At 36.5% G+C, this 20210-nt stretch overlaps 1 long non-coding RNA gene across 2 annotated transcripts in view; it reads left to right on the plus strand.

Annotated features, from left to right (window-relative positions):
- LOC138108911 (uncharacterized) overlaps positions 1-19748 on the plus strand; it is a 38937-nt gene extending 19189 nt beyond the window's left edge. The window contains exons 4-7 of one of the 2 annotated variants that reach the window (XR_011150112.1): positions 10401-10504; positions 15567-15622; positions 16838-16886; positions 19532-19748. This is a non-coding gene — a long non-coding RNA (uncharacterized lncRNA). Of the gene's footprint in view, positions 1-2477; positions 5238-10400; positions 10505-15566; positions 15623-16837; positions 16887-19531 lie in introns of those variants that run through there. The other variant, XR_011150114.1, reaches the window with a different exon arrangement.
- Positions 19749-20210: the final 462 nt, after the last annotated feature.

The following is a 20210-nucleotide window of genomic DNA, read 5'->3' on the forward strand; positions in this document are numbered from 1 at the left end:
TTTGAAGAACGATCTTATAAAAAACAGAGAAAGACCTTCAGATAGCTAGATTTGTTGGATGGGACTAGTACAAAGGTAATAAAACTGAAATTGTATATTGAATTTCTTCTCCCTGGCATAAAGACAAAGGACCCAAAAAAAGGTGCAAAATCTACCTAAAACGCAGATATGATAAATTTGTTCCAACAATGTGTTTTCTTTTTTTGTTCAAGCAGTTAATGAATAACTTTTCTATTTTAAATTATAGGTTTTATGTATTTTTTATTCCATGCCAAATCCTCTGTTGATCTCTGAAATACTGTGTATAAACATATATTGTGTATAGGGTATATTTTCACAGAGATTACTGTGGTACAAGAGCACAATGAACACTGGATAAAGAGCTTCAGAAGAAAGGGAGGGGTGGTCTATTAAATAAGTAACAATCTTTAGGAGGTATTTCCAGTGATGAGTAAGTTAATATTTCAGCCATGTACCAGATCATGGAATCATTTACATTTGAAAAGACCTGTAAAATAATCAATTTAAGATTATTGAGTGTTTTGACCCTGCACCACCAAGCCCACCACTAAACCATGTCCCCAAGTGCCACATCTACGTGGCTTTTAAGTAACTCAGTAGGAGAGTAGACTCCTAGATAATGATAGCCACTTAAACATTTATTCTTACGTGCTATGATAATTCTATAAAAGACCAGCTAGTTAACAAAATAATAATTTTTTATTTTTTTTTTTAAATCCAAACCTGTACATAATACTAAACCAAGATTTTAAATTTTTTTTCTTGATTGTACCAACTTGAAGTGCTTGCATCAGTACTGGCCTCAACAAATTTCCAGAAATTCAGATTTGTGCAGTTTACAAAAGCCAGTGGTTATAGAGTTTATCCATCTGTAAATATTTTATTTAAAATGGTATTGGCTATTTAGGCTTGAGGCAACATGAGAAAACTGATATTTTTATGATGAAATTCTACCTGCTACAAATAGGACATCAGGATTCCTTTTAAAGGCAATCATCTGCCTTTGAGATGCTCCCATCTGTCTCTGAGGGCAAAATTATTGATGCAATAAATGAAAGTACCATAACATAAATAACACGTTTGTAAATCCTACATTTTCGATTCTTTTAACCTTTAAGGGTATGTTTTTCAAAGCAATTTTTGGAGTTTCCTCAAGTTCTTTGCTGTGACGGAAGCCCTGGGTGGAAGTGAGGCTACCTGTCCTTGCAGGATTAGATGGGCTGTGACTGAGGAGCTTTTCCCCACTGCTCCAGGTCTTTATGCAGGTTGTGTGCTGACCCAGTGGCAAAGCCTTGTCTCCAGACCCTGGGGGCAGTGTCAGTGCTCTATGAATTTTCAGCCATTCCATTACTTGGAAACACAGGATGAAAATGCTATGGTAAAGTTATTTAAATTAAAGCTGTTCAGCATTTCAGCATTCTGGAAGCAGAATTTGAAATTCTTTGAGGAGACATTTCTGAAGTGAGGCCTACACCTCGTGGTGATCTGGTGGAAAAGCTATGTAGGTTTGGAAAGTTGCAGAGGTCTGAAGTGAAATACGTGTCTGCGTGGTAATAATTAGTGGTAATTATCTCCGCATGCCAAAACTCAGTGAGTGAGCAGTGTTCCACTGATCCAGAGGAACGGCAGACTAAATTTCCCAATTTATTGCACAAGTGTGTGTGGGACATACTCTGCAATATCAGTGTGTAATAATTACAGGAGTCTCTCCTGAAATCTTTCCCTTACAGGCTTAGTGAATGTTATCTTTATATTTATCAACCACTTATACTAATTAAGAGCAAAAGCCAAGCATAATATGATTCAAAACAAGAAAACAGATTGTTTACTCTGTAAGTATGGCATATTACAGAAACATTTATGCAGAGACCTCAAATTTCAGGAGTAGGTATAGCTTACTGGTTTATTTTCTTTTGCTTCTCAATGTGACTTCCTGTTGACACTGATAAACTCTGTTTTGTTCAGCATGGGGACAAGAACATGACTTGGAAACTTGCAAATCTACCCAGACCTATGACAGGATGATATGAAAATTTGTTCTTGCTGTTCCCATGGATCTTATTGATGTGATAAATAAAGCCAATCGAAGGAACAGGATTACAGTTTCACAGCAAATTTAGGTTTTTATTCATTTCTATTTTGGTCTAGAGCTGCTTAAAGTTGTCATTTCCAATTTTCCTATTAACTGAGAGCAGGTAGAATTCTGCTTCCAAACCACCAAAATATGTAATGAAGCAGTCCCTACTGCTTCATTGGTATTCATGTCAGAGGTACTGCTGCTATTGGCAGAGAAGCTGACAAGAATACCAATGTCACTGAGCAGGCAGGTTGTTCCCAAAATCTGTAATTCTGGGCAGTTTATCCCAAAATGACCGCATTCTAATCCACACTCTTTCATTTGAAGCCACAATCTTGAAAGTCTATGAACTTTTTTTCTTTCTTCTTTTTTGGAACAGGGGAAACATACTTTGAGAAACACCAGCACCCGGATGGATTGACTGGATGGAATATATTTGTACTGTCCCACTATCACAGAGCTCAAATTTCTACCACTAACGAGTGTTAATGCCCTTCAGATTTTCAGCAAGATCTTTTGTAACTCCTCCTGACATCGACAGATTTTATTTATTGTCGCTGATGGAGTGAGTTGCCTCTGCCTAGGGCTCCCACGGCTCCTGAACTCCAAGATACAAATTTTCTGTCATTATAATGCAAAATATATGAGCGCTGCTTAGAGAATCTGGAGATTTTTGTATCATAACATGCAAATTTTCATTTATTTCCACCCTCTGCAGTGAACCCTTTGTCTCCAGTGAGAGAAAGGGCAAAAGTGTTACAGAGTGGCACCTGAGAATAGCCAGCAGTCTGTTAGTGTCGTTTTTTCATATCCACGTTCCAGCTCTGCCCAAGCTTACAGAGGCCACCTCATTTGGCCATATTTTTCTGCTGGGTTGTGTGGGTTTGATGAGCCATTACCTCCAGGACAGATCATAGACACTCTTTAGTAACACTCATCAACTGTGGAGAGCAGCTGAAAAGAGCTGCAAGAAAATTCCAAGATAAAAATAATGACACAAACACAGCTACACCGGGGGAACACCTGCAGTAAATGTTCTTAAAGTTGCTACAGTGAGATACTCCCGTAAAATATTTTACCAGTGACCCTGTGTGGCTGAGCTAAAGTTTATTTGGCTTTCTTCACTCCCTGTAAATATTCATCTTCTCCAGTGTTCTGTGGATTGTGATTGCTCATGCTCATTACTGGCATGTATGTGTCCGCTGAATTAGATTTCAGAGACAAACTGAAGACCTGTAACAAAAAATCATTTAGTCACTTTTGTGATCAATATAATCTCCCTACCTCTTTAACAGAAACAAATTTAGTGCTGTATAAGTGTAGCTAGAATCCTTCTTAAGAAGGTGCCTGCTACCAAAATAAGATTAAAGTTGACATTTTGACTGTAGGTCCTTCTAGCTGAAGAACAGATTATCAAAATACTTTAAATTATAAAAATCGCTTAGGTGTCTTATACTATGGAAGATAATATTTTACAGACGGTTGGGCTATGTCTATTAAACAAGAGAGCTCACACAGATTAATCTGCCTGTTGGGATGCCAGTCAGACGCATTGATTCTTACCAAGTTCTGATGTGCTGAGCACCGAATATGACTTATCAACACAGTTCTCTGAGTCAAGTGGGATAGATACCCTTATAACAGCTCCACTTGTTTTTCTTTCTCCTTTATTTAATTAAATAATAGTGAAATTTTCTATCTTTGCTGTCAGGACCCACAGTCTAAGTATAAAGCTGTCTTTGATGCACTATGAGCTTGTGATTTTAATCTAGCCAGATGAATTGCACAACTATATATTTTATGACAGTCACAGTAGCTGGGCTACAGGAGTTGCTTGCGAAGCATAAATTAGCCATATGCCCAGGTATTTCATTAACAAACATCTTAATCTGAATGTGGATCTTGCTGAATCTGGCATCTCAGCTGTAGTAAATGTTCAAGTTGATCTGTTATGCTTAGACGTGCACTTTCATTTTCAGCAGATAGAGTTATTGAGTCTTTGACAAATAAACCAGGTAAAGGAGCAGCTGAGTATATTGAGAACCAGCTCCTGTCTGCTGTAAATTGGTCTGGGTTTGCTGACTTCAGAGAGGAGGTTCCTGCTATCCCTTTCCATATAAAAATCCGTGCACAATGGCATGCAAATATCCCTGCCAACTTAGATCACACTGTGAGACTCTGTGTTCTGCTCTGTATGGTAGCTGCCAGTTGAAAATATTTGTGTAGAGACAGGACTTAAAAGAGCTGCAGAGCACTCTGATGTGCTCAGATAATGTTCTATGATCTGGGGACACTATCAGAGACAATTCAGAGCAGCAGTGTAGTTGCATTTTCCAGCTAACCTGCTGTTCTTATGCCATTGATACTGATACAGACATAGATACACATATTTTATCCTTAAACACAAGAATGAAATTTTCAAAAATAAAGCTACAACATCTAAAAATAAATAGGGTGCTCCATAGCTCAGCGTCCATATGTTTAAATCAGAGATGCAGAAGCTTATAGTAGGAAATAGTTATGTGGAATTTTTAAAATGGCAATTTTATAACCAATAATTAACACTTGAAATTATGTAAACTGAAATAAGGAACATGCTATAATTTTATGGAGTAAAAGCTAATTGCCTATTAGGGGCATGGGAGCAAGAAGAAATTTCTTCGCTACTAGCATCACAGTGTGCTTGGAGGTAGATGATCAGCTTCCATCAAGGAAGTCATCATCCTTCTTTCTTTATGCCCTATGTAGACCTTAACAGTGGCTCACAGGACTTAGCAGGGACATTTATGGCACCTCAAAATAGACAGAAGGAAAGGTGTAGCAGGTAATGTAGACAGCACAGGATAATCCATCACTTGGATAAGTGAGAAGCCTATTCTTCCTTCCTATTCTCTTCAATAAGGACTTGACAGACAAGAAATTATACTCTGTGGTACCTGAACTGTAAAAAGTGTACTGGAACTATTGGTGGAGTGATAGAGCTTTGGTTTGTGCTGTTTCCTGCTGTCTAATGCTCTGCATGTTTACAGTCCTGCTCCCCTGATACCAGCCCTTGCCAAGAGGAGAATCAGCTATGAGAAGGACCAGTTGTCTGACGTACATTAGAAAACTCACCTTTTCCTCTAAAACTCAAAAGACAGTAAGGCATAGATTATTTTTTTTTAAAGTTATATAGTATACTAACATGGTAACTTTCAGGTAGATAGATATTCTCAAGATGTGTTAAAACTATCAGTGAATCAATCCTTTAATGAATTATTGAAATTAACTCTCATTTTAACGGGTGTCATGGAAAACTAAATTTGATTTCAAAGTTTATTCATCTCCAGTAAATATTTCTCAAGATGTTGTATCTGAGATAGGAATCAATAAATTAATTCTCAATGCTGATATATTACAACAACTTGGCTTTAGGAAAGGACATTTAAATATTTCCTCATATAAGTATGCACACACTCCCCTGAGTTTATTTGCAATGTTGCTCATAAAGAAAAATCTCTTGCCAGCATTCAGTGCTTGTTAACAGTGGTGGTTTTCAGAGAAATCCGTACTTATTCCAGCACGAGTGGCTGGATTTGGAATGAGATAAGCTCATTTCTTGAAATAGGAATATGAAATCAGTTAGTTGCAGAACAGTATTTGCCACTTAATGGAATCTCTATTTCTGCTTTCTAGTGTGCTAAATTTTTAGATCTGAATTTTCATGTTGATAAATTTTCTTTGATTCCTTACTGAGGTTTATTCTCCAGTTAAATTGCTGTGTCATGAACCTAAGCACATACATGATAAGTTTCTTTTGCTTATTTTTCAAGTAATGGAAAAAAAGCCTAAATAATATTCAGCCTAAAAATATCTTTCTAATCTTATCTTGCTTATTTTGTTCTGATTTTACCTTGCTTATTCTGATATAATTCCAAAACTGACAACTCAGTTGCACATCAAGATATTCTCAAAATTACAGAAGAAACTACTAATAGTTTGGAGACATTTTCAAATCCTTTTATTTCCATCATTTACAGAGAATGATTTTATAAAGATAAGCATGTTTCCACGATTTCTGAACCTGATACAATGAAATATATTCTAGAGTTGTAAATCCGTTTTTGTGGATGAGTAGGAATTATCAAAATATTTTTAAATATCTTTCACATCCAATGATGATCCATGTTCATCACATTATCTGGGTAGTTAGCTGGAAGCAAATAGCCAATTTTATATTAATTTGTGAACAAGCAGCGTTAGCAGTTGCAAATGATGCTAATGATGCAAATGGCAAAAATGCTCGTTATAAAACTAAAATCACTGACAGTGTACCAATATTGTATTTTGAAATATTCCTAATGCAGCTTTATTGGTGTCTTGAAAATGATCTAGCAAAGGTTATTACTCTTTCAACTGTAATAACAGACCAACCATTTGAAATACCTGCTATTTCTGCAAATAATTTCTTACATACTATGGAAGACCTCTGGGTGAATTTAAAAGGAAAAAACCAAACCTGTTTGGTTTTATATCACTCTCATCTAGTTAACATGAGCAACTGTTTAATATTTTACTGTAGATGTTATTGTGTCACTTTACAGAAGTGCATGCATTTTATAGATACAAAAACATTTTAAGAAATCTGTTCCTTTCTTTGTGTTATGCTGGAATTGTTTTTATGTTCTCCATTTGTCTTATGTTTTATATCTGAAAGGCCAGGATGAGCAGTTGAGAAGCTTATTCTGCATGAGCTTGCATTTTAGTGGCAGGTAGAGCAGGATCTGTTTGTTGAGATGCTATTTAAATAATTAATATTGTGTGAGACTGAGGATACTACAAGTTCTTGTAGCCAAAAAATGACTTTCAAAAAAGATTCCTGAAATGTAGTCATGCAGAAGTCTCACAGAGGCTTGGAAATCAGAATATTATTTGCAGCTGGTTTTAGGTCTTCATTCCTTTCTGGACAGTTTTTCAGTCTTTAGGTGGTATTCTCAGTAGAAAAAGGGGAATTCTTGCTTTCTTTCAAGGACTGGTGCAGGTCTCTGAAGCTCTTGATTTTCCTTCCAGTCTGAGCAGCTCTGATATTCTGAAGTTCAGTATCAACATCAGTATCAGAGTATCAGGAGCTCTGTCTGAGTAGAATTCCCTCCAAATCACAGGTTACTTAGGTGAGGTGAAATGTTCCAAGAACTTTGATAAGACCTTTCCTTGGATATTTCCAGGTTTTGAGCAGAGAAACCATTTTCCGGTATCACAGGATAAAGCCTGTGGTGCTTTATCCTCCCCAGAACAGTCAGTGAGACATTGAAGAACATTAATATGCATAAGTGCTAAGCAGTTGCAGTTCATGAAGTCACTAATTAAACTGTGTAGCAGTTTTCTTCCACGCCTTGGCTTTTCCTTACCAGCCTTGGAAGTACAAAACCAGAGGTTGCTGGGCCAATATCAAAGTAGGTACAAATTCAGCCAGGCTTCAGACTCCTGGAGTAAAGGTTCAAATAATGGATTTGTGTTTCAGGAGTTTGTCTTCATAAACTAGGTTTCTTCAGACTGAATTTTATACTGAAAATAAGGGTTTAAGTCAACAATATGTTTGTCGGTGTTGCTTTGAGAAAGATTGGTTCATTCTTTCCTTTGCTCCTATAATGACTGAAAGGAGTTATTTCCCTTAAAATGATGGGTGTGTGATAACTCTAGCGAGCAAATCCAGGTAGTTCCATTTTGGCTTCTCATAGGAAAAAGTAGAAATAAAAGGAAGGAAGAAAAAAATAAACTTCAGTCTGTGCTTCATTTTGGTTTCTAAGCACTGGGAAAAACCCATTTAAAATTTATTTTTCCCTTTTTTGTTCTTCATTTTGGGTTCTGAAGGAAATGTTCACCTTTTTAGCCAGCAGGTGGGCAATAAATATTCCTTTAGAGTAGGGGAGGCAGTATAATGGGTCTGGAACAGCAGTTGTCTCCATCTGTTGCCTTTTCCTCATTTTGCATTGTATTTTGCCTTTAGTATGGAGTTGCTGTACTTCCTTCCCTTTCTGACTGCACTTCTTTGTTCTAGATAACATCCTGGATAGGAAGAAAAATACAGCTTGTGATGGAGAGAAAATACTGTCTGTGCTTCCCTTTTGAGCTCTGATAGCAATTTCTGGAAATTTAATAATTTCTTTAATACCAGTTTTTAAACAGCTAAGCTTGCAAACAGACTAGAGGAAAAGAAATAAAATTCAGTGTTATAGTATTAAATGTTAAGAAAACCAAATCGAGAATATGGAGTCTTACCAAACTAATAAAGTGATTTTTATTGACCTCTGTGGTGATTTTTATTGACCTTCATTTTCTATGCAAGCAATTAGATCCTTAGCAGAAATAAGAAGTTTCTTTGGCCGACCAGAAATACCCAGTGTTGTTTTAATATTCCTCTGAGGCTCACTGAAGACAGCAAAGCCACAAAAAGTCACGGGGTATTGCTGAGATGGTTAAACTGAAAGTTTTCCCTGTATTCTTGAAGTTCTCAAGTAAATACTTCTTACAAATTTCTGTGTCATGTGAGCGGTGCTGACAGACTTGATGTATCAAATCTGAAACGTCAATGAGTTATTTACCTGGGAATTTGTTGTAAGGAGAAGTAAAATCAAGGGAAACTAATTAGTAATATTTTCTAGGAGAACCATGATTTCTGGGATTCACAGGAGAATTGTGATTTTAAATTCTTATCTGTGGGAAGTTGCCCCTCCTTTGTGTGTTGTGATTCACCTTGACATTTTCTCAGATGGGTTCTTGTTACTGGGAAATGCTGATCAGGATGAACTTGGGTCCTAAAATCCCAAACTGGCAAGTAATACTTTTAAGTAATTTTACTTGTAGAAATATGAAAGTGGAAACCTTCCTGCATCACCCAGATTAGGGATAACAGTGCCAAATAACTCTACAGCCCTTCAAAGTTCATTCTGTGAGCCTTCCTTTCAATGAAAAGGAATTTTACTGTATTCTCAGTAAAGCTGCCCAAAAATTAAATCAATGCAGATGTAAGTAAATACTGTTAATGCTTTAATCCTCTAACAGAACTCAACTCCCATAATCTGCAGAGGAAGAGCACCATAGGGAGAAAAGCAGATTTGAGTTATGACTGGAAATGTAAGCTTTGAAATAAGAGATTGTTAGAAGGTACACTGCACTTCAAAAGTAATGTACTCTGTGCTAGGAAGCTGGCAGCTGAGATTTCAATGAAATATGAGGGGAAAATAATATCAAACAATATGGTCCCTATATACTTTTTACAGGCCAAGCACAAATAAAAAATTGCTCTCTGTTATGACAGTGTGAAATATAAAATGTAAAGCTGCATATAATATTCTGGCAAGTAAACAGTCAGAGGAGATGATCTTACCTGAAGGGACTGTATCAGATGGTTCATGTGGGGTTTCAAACCTGTAGTGTTTGAAGGGATCAAAGTTCTCCAGACCTTTGCTCTCCCGTCCTTTATATTGCCAAAAGCTAACAGAGAGAAGAGCTACAGCAAGTAACATTTAAAAGTATTTAAATAGCTCTGTATTTAAGTAGGTCTGTGTTAACAATTGAGAATGACAGGAATACTTGAAGGAGAAATATTCAGGGTGCCAAAGGTACCTCCTGTTCAACTGTTCAACTTTTTGCTTCGCACTACCTAAACAGTGGAGTTTGAGAACTACAAGCTACACTTTAAATCATGCTGCAGATGTTCTCTGTAGTTCTCCAGTAACTCAAGGAGAGGTAAACAAAACTCTTATTCCCCAATCTGCAGATAAGGTTGGCAAGTGACTGATGAGGTCTGCTGGCTGACAGTGTAATTATTGGAGGTCAGAGCAGGGACAACATAAACTGATAATTATTCCCATACAAGGTTGCATGGGTAATTGGTTGGGTTACACTCTCTGTCAAGGCACATGTTCAAACTGCTTGAATAGTAGGGAATATTCCCATGGATGCAGTTTTTTCTCCTTAGGGGTCTCATTCAAAACCAGTTAAAATCAGTGACTCATGAACTTCAGTAGGTTTGGTATTAAGATCTGAAAAGTGCAGGGTGCCTGAGTTTATCTTTCTTTATTTATTTGGAAGGAGTGCAGAGTACAGTATAAATGTTTTATCTCAGATAAAGCCTTTACCTTAGGGGCAGTGCGTTTGCTCTACCATGGCCTTGTTTGTTTATACTACTCCTACACATTTCCACATGTATTAAATGTGTTAATTTGCTTATTATTTCACAGATGAAACATTGTCTTCTCTATAAGGACTGCCATTTGCAGAGAATTATTGTTCTCAGTGTATTTCTCTTCTTTTTCCATAGGTGCCACACTGACCTGCCATGTTGGACCTAGACCACAGCCTCCCATCACAAAAGTAAATTAATGCATTGAAAAGACTCCTGGAAAGCCTCTTGGTTTAGCTCCTGTAAGTACTGTTTTCAGTAAGAGTGGAGGGAGAGGGGAAACTGTGATGACGACAAGACAAACTATTTATAAGAATTCAAGTCACAGATTGTTGTCTCTGTGCATGGCATACTAGAGAACAGTGCTTTGTTTTCCTTGGAACATCAAAATCCAAATGTAAGTATAGAAAAGGAAATATAGAAAATTCTTTTTGCTTGCCTCAACTGCAAGTTCATAGTTCTTAATAGCCTAAGCATTTTTACGGTTCAGAGTCCATCACTAACATTACGAAATTCAGATTTGCCCTCTGACATGTTCTGAAAAATTGGGCTGTACAGTAGCCTGGTGCAGCTCCTCAAACCATCTCAATTTAAAGAAGTGACAGATACTACCTCTTCCCCCTCTCTAAAGCTAAACATCTCATGGCAAGCACTGTGCGAAACAGAGAACTTTGCCTGCGTTAGTCTGATAGATGTTTATATCTAATGGCAGCTGCTTAAGTGCCTTGGCTAAGTAAACACTTGGTGTAAGTAAAATGGATCCAGATCTCATCCCCTGTTCTTTTGGATATACTTTTCATGTGTTTGCTGTTTTAATGGTTCAGTTCTTGTACAGAATTTTTTTTAAGAAACAGAACTTTTACAAAACAGTGCAATTTTTTCCTTTTTTTCCTTCCTGGCAAGAAATACTCTTGAATTAGACTCATTAAAAATCTATTGTCTTGCAGAGAGTGCACATGCCAGATTTTTTTTCCCTCGCTAATGTGAAGTGGGAGAAACAGAAGTTTCACTATATTAATGGATTGTGGGGAATACACTCATCTGCCCCCCAGCTTACAAGGCAAAATGTAACAGCATACAAAACTATAATAAAAGGAATCTAGCTGCAGAGGCTGTAATAAAATGATGGTAAATGAAATCTAGCTGTGTATCACCATGGCAAGTAATTCCTAACTGAATTCACTGATCAAAACTCTGCTGTCCTGTGTAAGACAAACAAGTTATTGAAACCTGCCCTGAAGGCTTTGTGATGATGATGCATTGGTGGGATAATCACTAGTAGTTTGCCTCAGTAGTAGGCACCTTCCAAAGTATGAGACTTTCATGTATCAGAACTATGCTTTTGTTGGAAATGCTGGGATCTGCAAGAACTTCCCTCCAAATTTCACATATTGAATTCTTCTGTTAAAAATGAAAAGCTCTTTATTGGCAATCCAGGGCTCTCTTAATTTCAATTATTCTTAAAAAATTATTGTATCTACAAGGTGAGACAACTTTGATATACTTACCTGTTTCACAGTGTACGGTTAGTTGCATGCATTGAAAGATGCAAGATTATCATTGGTAGTATGACTCATGGTGTGAAAATACATTCTAAGTGAAAGAAATTAGTAAGTATGTGCTGGATCATGGTCCAAACATTTTTATCTTTTTATATTTTTCTATGAGAAAACCCGGACTTAGAACAAGGAAAAGTTCTAGCTGGATGAAAGGAATAATTTCCAGGATGAGTCCCCTTATGAAAGACATCCTAATTAAGTGTTGCACAATATTTGAGTGATGAGAGAAAGAATTGTATGGAATGTAAACAAAAAGTATTTTAAAGCATACAGTTATTTCACAGAAGTTCAAATATTATCTACTTTTTGCAAATGCAAAGGGAAAATTGGAATGCTGCATCACAGTAGTTCTTGTCATTAAGCTAATTATTACACAGGCAGTGTAGCATTAGTCACCGTTTGAGCAATTCCTGGCCAATTTATCAATATCAGTCTTAATACTTTGATTAAAATCAGATGTATATGTCAAGTGGGACCTTGATTTTCTTGCTTGATGATAATAGATATTTGCCAGAATGGCTCTATATAAAATTTTTCTTTTTTGGCAAGTCGAAAATGTGTCATAACGAGGCACTAAGCCAGAGACTTTGAATCAGCTGGCAGAATGACAAAAAGTAGAATGATATTTAACGGAAAGAAGTAAAGTTTCTCTTGGATGAAAGACCAAAATTATTTCTGGCAAAAGAAATACCTATTGCCAAGGAGATATAAAGGCCAATCTCTGCTCAGCTACCAGCATGTCTGTCAATAGCTGCTAGTAAAAACTTCTGCTATGGAGCCATGCATGTCTCTGTGGCCCTTGTCCTTCTCACTAAAACAACCTTAGTTCTCTAATAATTTGCATGAGAGCGACCATTCCTGCTTCTCTTCTGAAATATTCCATTTGCGCATAAATATTAGTAAACTCTTAATTAATAACCTTTCTGTAGTCCGTGTGCCTTATCTATTTTCACTTCTATTTAATTTCAACTCCCTGAGGGAGAAAATTGAGTCCTTTCTCAAAGCATATGTAAAAATGATACAATGTTTTGGTATGCTTCCTTGCTGTCAGGTGACCCTGCTGATTCTCATTTATCAGGAGATGAAGAAATAAGGCAAATAAAATACTTTCTGCAATTGTAGGTGGTTATGCAAAGATCTCTCACCAACCATATAAGTCACTTCAGAAGTCAGAGCCTCAGTAAGGGAGTACCTGACTTGAAAATGAGAAAAAGTGTAAGAATTTAGACTGAAATTAATTACTGTAGTGGTCCAGGCTTACTTAGGTGCCACACAATATGTATTGGTTTGTAATAATCCACTGGAATGTCATGTATGAAATAGCACAGGATAATGGTTAGGAAAATAACAATGAAAATGTAAAAAATGACTGTTCCAAGGTCAGTCATATCTAAAACTCTTAAGAGGATTGGTTTATGAATGTAGGTAATACAATAATGCAAACACGCACACAACAGGTTGTCTCACCAAACTCTCTTTGGGTTCTCCATTCTCCTGTTCCCAGCTTTCATCTCCCAAGTCATACTGGTTTGAGCTAGCACTCGAGTTTACATTTTGAAAGGTAATGGACATGCAATTTAGTGGCTTGCCGGGTCATTCCTTGTTCTTGGTTCAAACCTGAGAGCGTAGGGAGGGTGGTGGGAAAGCAATGATCATCCACTTGCTTGCAGCTGCTACCTTGTAACATGAAATCAGACACAACTTCTGACTATCAAAGAATGCTTTTATCAGGCATAGCACAGACAAGCTGAGTATGTCCTGCCCTCTAGGGGGGGGGGGGGCCTTTATATTATTTTATGAAAGCAACACTAATATCAACATAACAGAAAGCAAAGTAATATTGCTGAAAAATAACACACTAATTTCTAAAGACAAGATATCTTCAGAGTCCAAATCTTGAAATTCAAGGAGAAAAACAAAAGAGTTTGCACACTGGTGAAGATTTTGATTTTGATTTCAACCAGCAAGTGCAATAAACATGCCTGAGAAGAAGTTTTTATCTTGATATATGCAGTTAATCCACTTCCTCACCTCTGGTCACAGTGGTTTTCTGGTCACAGTGTTTCCCAATTAGATTTCTATTTCAGTACAGTTTCTATAGCAAGGAACTTGCATAAAGGAGAAGGAGTGGGAGATTTTCAAAGCACCCTTGCTAATTAGGTGTCCAGCACTCATTGATTTTGAATAGGAGCTAGGTCCCTCAGAACTCTTTATGCCTTTGAAAATTCTCCTGTAATCTCTCCCGGTTCTCTTTGTACAGCCTCTAGCCTTCAAAGGCTCCAAGTCCACGGAAGAGACAGTGCATGATGCCTAGGCTGCATTACCCGTCCTGTCAGAACTGCTATTTACAACTGAAAGGTTTCAAAAGGACAGCCTTATATGTTGATGACAGAAAGAAACTTCAGGGCTATTAATATTTTGCACATTAACTCCTTACCTGCTACAGTGCCTACGTCGCTGTAGCTTTAAACATAGGGTTTCAGTAGGTCTGTGTGGATTCAGTACATTTGTCAATACATTAGGCACCACTGCTTAATTGGCAGGGATAAATGATTTTAAGAAACATCAAGTCAGAATCGCAGATTTAAATGATTCTGCTGTTTTCTAAAACTATGACTCATTTGTAAGGCCAGACAAACTGGGAATTAGTTATTTCATGTACCATGCTCAAGTGTTAAAGATTGGATGTCATATGTTTAAAAACCACAAAGTATGTACTATGTCCCTTTTAAAAATCAATTTTACTGGCCATTAGTCAACAACTTTTTCTCTATGATTCTGAATATTCTCCTAGTCCTTCTGGAAACCTGCTCAAAAAAACATAATAAAAAGTAATGAGTCTTTTCAGAAAGCTTATTCAGGAAAGGATTTTGTTTATTTTAATAGCTAAAGGGATGTACAGCACACAATGAATGTTTGCTGGCACACACCATTGGTGCAGCAAAACAAAAGTTGTTCACCTCTGACTCTTAACTGTGGGGGACTTCTTGACTTATGGGATAGGGAGAGGAAAAGAGAGGATTCGGTTTCACAGATATCACTAGTAAGAGGTACACACCTCTAATCCTGTATATCTTAATAAAGGCTCAGCTTACAATAAAATGCAAATTATGAGTCTAAATGTAATTCCACACCACTGGAAATGACACAGGAGCGCTTCTCATTTTGCACAGGTGAAGTTCCTCTAAAATTTAGAAAGCCAGAAAGACTGCACTCTTAGTCAGGCTCTAAAAACAGGTAGGAATTCTTATTAATGCCTGTTTGAATGCCTTGCTGAACAAAATGTAATCACAGATTACGTCATGTGCAATCAAATTAGAAAGGACCTTGTTCTCCTATCTGCTCACTCATCTATGGTGAAATAATTGCTTCTTCAGGATGAAATGTTAATAATGGCCCTTTAGATTTTGAATGCAACTAAAATGTTACATGCAAAATAAGCCCCTTCACTTACAGGATTCTATTAATTCAGCTGCTTGCAACAACTCAAATTGAAGTTTCTGGTTTTGTGTCACAAGGATCTCCTAAACCATATGTGATGATGATATTTCATCTCAGAAAGTTAGCTGCAGCTTTAGTGCTTCCAGTTTAGTCAGAACAAGGAAAAATAAAGCTAATAAAAACATTTCCATGGTTTCATCTTGTCTCAATCTGCATCTTGAATGTCTGCATTGGTCTAAAAAATGACAGCAAAAACTCCAAACAAAAAAAACCAGCCAAATCCTCATACTATTATTGTCCACAGATGCAGTAACTGGAATGTACCAGGCCTATCCCAGGTGTGATCTCAGCTATTAAGAGGTAGGTAAAACTCCATAAAAACTTCTAAACAGCACAGTGACAAACATTCACCAAGAATCTGATTATTTCTACAAGTGCTCAGTTCACACATTTATCCTGTGGTGAACTGCCAACAAGAATTACTGTACCATTTCCATTCAAATTCTTGAAAAAAGAACCTGAAAGTAAGGGTGTGACATTAAAAAAATTTAAAATTAACTATGCTCATTCGTCCAAATCATAAGAACAAAGCTAAATTTGGAATATTAAAAAGTACTTTTGCTGTACTTCAGTTATTTCAGCATTTAAGTAAGTTTCCAACATTACTCAGAGGTAAATAAATATACATTTTAAAATAGTTTTATGGAAAATTATATGTTTAATAATCTGGATTGTGCAATAAATATAGCCTTTTATCAGAACACAATCAAATCATTAGTGCTGCAGAAAATTTGCTAGGATTGTTAGATGTTAACTTACCTTTTTATTAAATCAATGGTAAGGATGGAAAGCTATTTAAATCACTCATCTCCTGGCTCACTGGCAGTCACAATTGTGTTTTATTTGATCTTAAAGCCAGCAGTGAGGTTTTAAAGAAATTTCTGTTAATAGAAATGAAAAAATACTGTCTGATTTTTAACTGATAGTAGTTCTTGAAATTTGAAGTGCATACTACTTTTTCACCATGGTTATTGCCGAGCTATACCTGTATTTTCTGAGCTTTCAAAGACATAAAAAATTAAAGACTTACCTATGTCCCTAGACTTCTCTAGATAAATTATTTTAACAGATTTTTTTAATATTTGTAATTCACCTGAGCTTCTTTGGGAAGACTGAAAAGATGTGACACTGCCACCTTTGTGACTGAGACAATCATTTTTACTGCAATTTTCCAGCTAACCTGCAATATCTGTTCTGAAATAATGCACGCACAATTGCCTGAGGCTTATGCAAGAAGTCTGAATTTGTTTTTTGTTCTAAGTTTTCCAAAATAAATTGAATGAAAGCTCAGTGTTTGCTGACATTACAGCCATAAACAGAACATGGTGTCCCAGGCCAGAGTTCAGGGAAGGGTAGAAAAACAAGGAGCCTTTTTCAAGGATTTTTTTTTAGCACATTTTCAGGTTTGCTTACACCAAAGATTGCCCCCAAGCCTAGAGGAAGGTATTTCATTACTTGCTTGTAACATTTTATGGTTTTTAGAAAATATTGCCTTTATGTTTGATCCAACTTTAGGGAAAGTATCATTTCCATTTCTTGTTCTGCATCATTTGATCTTCCTGAGGTAAGGAAATTGAAAGCACCTTGGCAGTCATTGTAGGCATACTATGCAGCTTTCTTCTAGGAACACTAGTGCTGAATTAATTTGGTTTAAAGCAAGCTGAGGTTTAATCTCACCTGACTAGAACTAATACAAAGATCACAATATAGATAATTTTCTAGATCTGCACTTGAAGTTTCTCTCCCTTTTGACATCATATGGGACCTTAATTTCTGCTGTAAGTGTTCAACATCGTAAATCTTCACTAGTTCTGTGTCTTGTCAGTGACTTTTGATAATAAATATATTTTTTTCTAAAATGTTGTAGTCCAAGAAAAAATGGATGATCGAAAAATTACCTCTAGGTTTATGGGTACAACTGTAAGTTGTTTGTTGTCAGATTTTTATTTTTTGTTTACTTGAAGTGATTATTGATGCATCTGAAAAGTACCACATTCTGTTTACTAAATTCACTGCAAGGAAAACATTTACATGTTTTATACAGACCTAAGTCACTGGCATAGAACAACAGAGGTATCACATTGAATACATTTCACTTAATTGCAGGAGATGTGTGATCCTTCAAGGGGAAAAATTCAAATAGTTAACACTTCAAATGCAGCAAACTTTTGTTTCTTTGAACTATTAAATTAATAATAAGCTTAACATAAAAAAACCCCAGACTTTTATTATTCTGATGACTAGAGGATGCTGATTTGTCTCATTTATTTAGAACAAGAAACAATTTAAATGTAATAGCTTTGATTTTGCTCAATGTATTTTCTTAAGAATTCTTCATAACCCAGAGTGGGGGTTGAGGGTAAGAAAGGTAGGAGGTGAAGATGGTCAGGCAGTATCACCAATTCAATTTAATCTTAAATTCTAAAAGCCTTTTCAAAATCAAATCAAATATAGAGGGAAAAATCAGCATAAGAATCACCAGCAATAAAAATAAAGAGAAAGAATAAAGTAATTGCTTTTCACTAAAGTTTAAAGCAAAGCAATAACAGAGAAAATACTGCAGCTTAGAAAATGATTTGCCATTGCAATGATTCATTTCTAGCCTATAATAGGTGTTATTTCCCTGCTTTGCAGTAAGGCATTCATTACATGTCCAATTTAGAGCAAAGTTAGCCACAGAATTCTTTATAAATAATCAACAGTAACTCTTCAGCTCATCTTCAATGCTACATCAGCATGACAACCCAGACGGTAACAGTGTAGCACGACAAGAAAATGTGCACAATCATTGTCTAATACTGCCTTATTAGCTGAAGGAATAGGCAAAAATGACAGGAGTTCATTGTATAATTCATTAGTCCAGATTCCATTCCCTTTGGAGTCAGCATTAAAACGCTTGTTGTTTCGAATGAGTGCAGTGTCAGAAGCGTATGTTTTTCAAATGTGTGCCCTGGATAATGATTAATGTTGTACTAGAAACACTAATCTGGTGGAAGTCTTTGTGGTTTTAGTGCATGTCACATGCTGTGAGTGCAAACATGTCCTGTCAGATAGGAATAATTGGTAAGACCAGTCTGGTCTAGTAATACTTCTACACACTCTTTGTGTCATATCCAAGGTGGGCAAAGCTGCATCCATCTAGGTCAATGAAATAACATTACAGAAAGGTGGGCTTGGCTGTAATTATACCCATCAGCAATCTACCACCCTAAATTCTTACCCACTTAGTGATTACTGTCAGTACATTAATTCTCAGAAGAAGAAAGATGTACTGGTTTTGTGAAGGTACAGTCCTGAAGAAAGAACCTTTCTAAGTAATGTAGGTAACTAACTTTCTCATTCTTAAAGTCTAGGAATTTCCAGAGTATTCTATAGTAAACAGACAGTGAGGAGTTTTCAAAGACATCTCTTTCTTACTCTGCTAACTGCCTGTGAAACTGTCACATTTATTTTCTTTGCACCAGTCTTTAGGGAACTTAAAATTTAGGTGAAATCTGTGTACAGTTGTAAACACATCCAAAACACCACATTTTTTCAGGTGAGTGGGTTATGATAACTCATTTCCAAGAAATTGTTAAGGGAAACATTTGAAATGAAACTCTCGTTTCAGGAAGCTTTTAAAGCACCTGGGTTTTTACAGGTTATCAATTGTATATTGTATAGGTACTGACCTGTAATTATGAGGAAAGCAGTATGTCTGTTTACAGGTTAAAAAAAAAAAAAAAAGCACTATAAAATATGTCACTCAAAATAATAGTCAAAAAAATATTTCGATTCTGCCACTCCTAACGTGCCTTTGCTTACTGTTGTAAAATGCTTCCTTAGAGCACTCTCAGCTCCTAAGGATTGTCTGTTGAAGCAATAATATGAAGAAACAGTCTATCTGTCTGGAAATGCCATTGTCAAAATAAAACAGACATATTTTCAACTCTGGGATGTAGCTGTGATGAAAATATAAGTGCTGAAGTCAGTGGCAGATTTGTCCCTGGGTCTGGTAGGTCTGAGGTTTCATCTCAGATCTTCTAATTTTAATGATTTTACATATTCATTGTCTACCCTAAAAGGGCACATCAAGAAATACAAGCATTTAGTTATTCTGATGCACAAACCAGGGGAACAGGCCAGGCCATCTGGCATCTGAAAAAATATTATGATTACTGGAGACTTGTTTCCAAAATATGACTTGCTGAATTGGTATTTTCATTTCAGCAAAAACAAACAGGTTAAGAGCTTCCTCTTTGAAGTTTATTTTATTTCTGCACAATACAACAGATGGAAGTGCTATTCACCCCACTCATCACTAAGCAGGAAGATTGAACCTTATTTTGAGAAGTCTACCAGCTGAAGTTTACAGCTTCATCAGGAACATATTCTAACTTCTGGTATCATTTCTTGAACAAGTTACAGCTTTGTGCATTGTGTTTTGTCTGGGATACGTTCCAAGTTTCAGAGACCTGCTCTCCACTTATTTAGAGTGGATGTTGTTTGAAAAGTAAAATGTCTTTCTAATAAGGGGCTGCAAAGTCATAGCAAATAAATGCGGTCAACAGTGTGCAAAATGACACATCTGTGGCCAAGGACACCTTTGTGGGAAGGCACTGGATCTTAGTTAGTTGCCTAGGAATCTCTGCTGCTACCTGACAAGGTCTTCTTGCTGCAGGTTGGCTACAAAATGGAATTGTTTTAACCTCATTTTTTGAAATGAAAAAAAAATAGAGATGCTATTAACCCACTTAGCTGAAAAAAACTTCAATGATTCAGCTGCCACCATGTTGGGTTCCTGACTCTTAGACATCCTGTATAAAATGAAATCAAATAATTGAACAAAAAGGGCAGTGGCCTTAGGTCCAACCTGGATTCCTCCCTCAATTCCACTTCATTTGTAAGT

This window comes from Aphelocoma coerulescens, chromosome 4 (assembly GCF_041296385.1).
Source record: "Aphelocoma coerulescens isolate FSJ_1873_10779 chromosome 4, UR_Acoe_1.0, whole genome shotgun sequence".
Taxonomy (NCBI): domain Eukaryota; kingdom Metazoa; phylum Chordata; class Aves; order Passeriformes; family Corvidae; genus Aphelocoma; species Aphelocoma coerulescens.